Genomic DNA, 6,000 nt, shown 5'->3' with positions numbered 1-6,000 from the left:
GGATGCACCAGTCCCAGATGCGAAGAGTGAGGTCGAGCAGGGTCCTGGATCTGGTGCCTCCTTGCTTGTTGATGTAGTACATCACAGTGGTGTTGTCCGTCCTCAGGAGGACCACCTTTCCTGCGACAGCGGATTCGAATGACCTCAGTGCCTTTTCCACTGCCAGCATCTCCAGAGCGTTGATGTGGAGAAGCTTGTCCTGGGCAGACCACTTGTCCTTGACGACCAGGTCGAGCAGGTGGGTGCCCCATCCCTCCAGGGAAGCATCTGTTGTCAGAGTCAGTTGGGGCTGAGGCTGATGGAAAGGCATCCTGGTGCACACGTTGCGGCAGTCCAACCACCATCTTAGGGAAGCGGCTACCGGTCTCGGTACCGTGAGCCACTTGGACGGGGGGTCCTCCATCGGGGAGAAGACCGAGAGGAACCAGGACTGAAGAGGTCGAAGGCGAAGTCTTGACCAAGGTGTGACAAACGTCGTTGATGCCATGTGGCCCAGGGCGACTTGGACATCTCTGGCCCTCATCCTTCTGTGGGAGATGCAAGGCCTGAGCGACGCCGTCAAGGCTTGGAAACGGTCTGGAGGGAGAAAGGCGGAGCATCTTTCGGAGTCGAGGATGGCCCCGATGAACTTGACCTGCCTGGTCGGTGTGAAGTGAGACTTTTCCCGGTTGATGACCAGACCAAGGGAGTCCAAGAGGTGCAAGGCGAAAGAGACTGCCTCCTGCAGTTCGTGTCGGGATTCGGCGGCAAACAGCCAGTCGTCCAGATATGGGAAGACCATGAAGCCTTTCTGATGAAGGTATGCCACCACCGGTGCCATGCACTTCGTGAAGACTCTTGGTGCCGTGGCCAAACCGAAAGGGAGCACGTTGTAGTGGTACGAGGTGAAGCCGACGGCGAAGGCGAGGAATCTTCGGTGGGACTCCCGGATCCCAATGTGAAAGTAGGCGTCTTTTAGGTCGACGGTCGTGAACCACAGGCCCTGGTGAAGCAAAGGCAGAATGGAAGCCAAGGTTACCATTCGGAAGTGACGGTATTCAAGGAACAAATTCAATTGTCTCAAGTCCAGGATGGGCCTGATGCCACCATCCGCTTTCGGTACCGTGAAGTACCTGGAGAAAAAGGCCCTGGAATATTGGCCGGGCGGTAAAGGGGAGATTGCCCCCTTTTCAAGCAAGGTGTGCACTTCGTCGAGAAGGGTGTCCGAGGGGAGGGTGGACATGAAGGCTCTGGTTGGAGGGAGCTCTTGGAACTCAAGGGCATATCCCCTACGGACGATGTTGAGAACCCACGAGTCCGATGTTATCGAGGCCCAGGTGTTAACAAAGGGCCTCAAAATGTCCAAAAAGAAGAGGTGAGGAGGGGAGACGAAGCGCGCTGCGTCCCTTCAGGTTGTCTTCTTCCCCTGGTCGGTGTCCTGCCGGCGGGACTTTCGGTACCGAGGCGGGAAGTTGCGACGGCCAGAGGAGGAGGAAGACTGCGAGGGGTAGCGACGTCTCTGAGAGCCCTGTTGTTGAGACTGCCGATCCTGAGGGAAGGTCCCCTGGGACTGACCTTGTTGCTGCCACGGGCGCTGCCGCTTCCGAAATGGCGAGACGGATGCGGAGGACATCCCATGCTTCTTCGCCGCCACCTTCATCCTGAACTTCCTGTTCAGGCAGTCGTCGGTTTCGGCATGGAAGAGCCCGGTCCCGTCGAGCGGCATGTCCTCGATGGCCGCCTTGGCGCTAGGGTTAAGGTCCGAGGCCCTTAACCAGGCGTGTCGTCGGAGTGCCATCGAAGCCGACATGGCCCTCCCCGCACAGTCGGCCATGTTCCTGGAGGCAGTGATGAGCCAACTCCCAATAGAGTGGGCCTCGTCCCTGACCTCGACCAGCTGTCTCTGGACGTCGTCCGGGATGTCCGGTATGAGGGGGGAGATCCGCTCCATAAGAATCTGTATATAGGCCCCCATGCAGGCGTTATAGTTGATGGCCTTAACCGCAAGGGCCGCTGCAGAGTAGGCCTTCTTGGCCAGGCCATCCACCTTCTTAGCTTCCCGGTCTACGGGGGAGGTCGCCTGCTTCGGGACGAAGCTGTGCTGGGCTCCTTCCACAATTGCCGAGTTCGGCTTGGGGTGATCGGCCAACCAGGTGCAGCTTGCCGGGGCGACCCTGTAGAGGGATTCAACCTTGCGTGAGGAGCTGGACCTCCGGACTATGGTCTCCAAGGATGGAAGCAAGGGAATGCAAGGTGGTGTGGGCACCCGTCCGTGCACTCGACGCTCCACCGGGTCGCGGGCATCATCTTCCGGGAAGGAGAGCTCGATGTCGAGAGCCCTGGCCATCTTCACGACGTGCTCACTGAAGGAGCGCACGTCATCCGACGGTGAAGACGGTTCTGGGTGGTGCATCCCCTGCGGGGAAGCAGACGCCGAGAGGTCGTCCTCGTCCGAGGGAACGTCGGATGGAGGCGGAAGCTCGTCCTCAGAATCCGTGTCAGAGGTGAGAGGAATGTCCGGAACCCTGACCTGGGATCTTGGCCGAATCGGGATGGGGCCTGCCGAGGACTGAGAGCGCCGGCGGGGTGACGATGGAGGCTTCTCCATAACCAAGACACTCGGGATCGACCGGGCAGACGTGCCCTCCCGTGGATCAGCAGGACGAGGGTTGAGCCTGGTAAACTCCTTGAAGGCCACATCCCTCGGGACGGACATAAAGTACCGGCCCGTCTCGGAGTCGAAGAACAGGTCCGGGGCTTCGTGACTACGGACCTCGTCTCCGTCTTCCTCATCCTCGGAGTGGGGGAACAGCGGGGGCAGTTCCCCAGGAGGGGAGGAGGGAGGGGCGCCTTCCACCTCATGGACGAAGTCCATGGTGGGTTGAGCTGGCGTGTCCAGCACCAGGACCGGTTGTATCTCAGGAGCAGATTCTGGACCGGGAAGAACTGCAGGGGCGCGGACCTTCTTCGAGGAGGAGCACTTCTTGTCTCTAGGCTCGGGGGGCAAGTCCGACCCAGCATGTTCCTTAGGCCGCTTGGACTTCTTGGGCGCAGGGTCCCGATCAGCTTCCTTGTGGTGCCTCTTCTTTCCCGATCTCGGGGTCTCTTCCGGTGGGAAGAAGGGGTTCTCAGGAAGGTCCAAGAGGACGGCAGGACCCGACGAGGAGGGCTTTGGAGACCTAGCCTTATCAGCCGTCAGTCCCGAGGACGAAGCCGGCTCCCTCGGCTTGGAGGCGTGTCGGGATGCCTTGGACGCCTTGGAGGATGAAGGCGAAGTGAGCTGGACCTCCGCCTCAGTCCGTTCCCTCGCGTGCGAGCCGTCCGGTTTCCTCCCGGATTTCGGTTTCGGCTCGAGACCCTCAGTCCCCGATGACTTATGGGGGCCCTTGGAGGGTTCGTCGGTGGCACTGGGCGGTTTGGAGCCACGGGCCACATCGGAGGTGGTGGGAGCCACTGTCCCGGCCGGGACAGACACCACGCTGGACACACTGGCCCTGACAGACGTCACACTGGACACGCTGGCCCTGGAGGATGAAGCGGGCGGCGCAGAAGGCGGAAGGGATGACGAGCAGGGACCTCCCTCCTGTACCTTGCCCAGGGCGATGGCCGAAGTGAGCTGGGACTCATGATTTTTCCGGGCTTGCGCCGAGAGAGACTTGCAAAGCGGGCAAGCCTTGGCATCATGGTCCTTGCCGAGGCACAACAGGAAAGAGGAGTGCGGATCCTGGACGGGCACCTTGCCCCCGCAAACGTCGCACTTCTTGAAAGGTGCAGGCATTTCCGAAGTCGACAAGCCAGAGGAGAATACAAAGCGAGGTCAACAGTCCGAGTCCGAAGTTACCAGGGGCGGGAGACAAAGAGTGGTCAAAAACGGTCCGAGGTCTAAGTGATTCCAAAGAGCTAGTGAAGCGAGCGAAGTTCCTTCAAGCAGCTAGCGCGGCGGAAAAAAGGAACTGGGAAAAGAGCGGGAAGGCAGGGGCCTTATAACGGGTGGGCGGAGTTACCGCCAAAAAGTTTCTATATGTTGCAAAGTAAACTTTGCCCAGTGATTCCAGTAGGTTCCGAGCAGCACTGCGCAGGCGCAGTGAAACCCATTTGTATGATTCGCAGAGACCACGAAGAAGAAACAAACATGTTAGACATTTATAATAGTCTTAACTGCAAAGACTGCCTTTATATTTGCACTTAGAGCAGTGGTCACCAAAATATTTTTGGATACTGCTCCCCTTCCTCTCATGCTATAATCCTAATGCCCACCCCCAGGCCTACTTCTTGATATTAGATGTATTGTTTGTGTAGCAGCCAGCCAGTGGCATCAACCCAGCCATGTCCAGCCCGCCACTGCCTCCTCCTCCATCTCTCATGTGTGAATCCAGCAACAACAGTGGCCCAGGCCTGCACCTCTTTCTCGTCCAGGCCAGTCTTATTGTATAAGGAAGGCAGGCTAGCTCAGTTGCTGCTCCCAGGGTGACCGGGTACAAAGAGAGAAGTGACCAAGCAGCCAGTTGAGCAGCTACCAAGAAGCCTCTCACCTACAATGACCTTGCAGCTTCTTGGTCAATGCTTGACCAGCTGCTCAGTTGTTGTTCCCAATGTGACCCGGTGCAAAGGGAGAAGCTTCTCCTCTGCAAGGAGGGATTCTCAATCTTTTGTCACTAAAATGAAGAGGATCGCAGCTTTTCTCTCTGGTGAGGAAGGACTCTCAATTCAAGAAAGGTGAGAGGGGTGAAGGACCCTGGATACACTGCCCCCTCCTTCCCCAGACATGTGCCTTCGCCACACAACTTCAAGTCACCCCCACACATACACAGACATTGTTTCTTCTGTTACCTCTTCTCTCAGGTGGTCCAATGAAAGAAAGGAGGAACAGCAGAGCAGTGTCAACCTGCCAGCCAAGTCCCAGCATAGCTCATGAAGCTTAAGCAGGGTCCCAGATGTGAAAGCTCCATTTTGCCACTGCTTCTTCCCCATTTCCATGTTCTAACTCCTCATCCCCAGCATGGTCCTAAAGGCTGCTGGGTCCCGTTGTCTTTTTAACACAATAACACTTTGACTGAAGCTCCCCTCCCACCATCTCCCTTTCCCTCACTGCCCTCCTGAATCTTTTCATTGCCCCATTTTGGGGATCTCTGACTTAGAGTAACATAACTAGATGTTGTATCACTGTTGTCACAGCAATAGCAATAGCAAGTACATTTCTATACTGCTTATCAGTGCACTTAAGCACTCCCTAAGTGGTTTCCAATGTGGAAGCTAATTACCCTCAAGAAGATGGATACTCATTTTAGCAACCTACAGAAGGATGCAAGGCTGAGTGGACCCTGGAGCTGGTATCAAACTCACAACCTTGCTACTGTGAGTGAGTAGCTGCAGTACAGACATTTAACCACTGCGCCACCAGGACTCCTTCAGCACTAACATCAAGATCACTGTAAACTTCAACAGAAGTGGAAGTAGCAAGAAGGGCAGCTCCACAGTGTACAGTACTCAGTAGCTGTGTCACATTCCCACCCATCAATCACAATACAGCTCCCAATGCGGCCACCATCAAGGCTAGACAAATCTGTCAATGCTTCCTTCCTGTATGTTCAGATTTGTTCTGTTGTGTATATGAAGAAATCTGCAAATTTTGGAAAGGGAACCAAACTTATCAAAAGGTAACCAAACAAAACTGTCAACCCATGTTAACTGGCTAAATGCAATAGCTGTACCTACTTCCAGTTTAGAGATGATTGTGTAGTTCCTGTTAGCTATTGAGCTGTTAAAGATAAGGTCTCTATCGGGGGGGGGGGGGGGATGAAATGAAAATATGGCAGTTCAACATTTAAGAGCTAAGCAGGCAAATCCCTCTGCAGGGATGAGGATATGTTTCACACCTGGTTTTGCCCTCATTTACTTTTTTAAAGTACTGAGCCCTTTCCAATGAATTCATTAGGCAATTTGTGAAATTTGGAAAGTTCTTATGAAATATTAACCACATAAATTTATCACACACCCCAAGTCCCCACTTAAGCTGTACAT

Source organism: Sceloporus occidentalis, unplaced genomic scaffold (genome assembly GCF_023333645.1).
Source record: "Sceloporus occidentalis isolate IW3139 unplaced genomic scaffold, rSceOcc1.0.p SCAF_1, whole genome shotgun sequence".
In the NCBI taxonomy this organism is placed as follows: Eukaryota; Metazoa; Chordata; class Lepidosauria; order Squamata; family Phrynosomatidae; genus Sceloporus; species Sceloporus occidentalis.
This window is presented reverse-complemented; position numbering follows the sequence as displayed.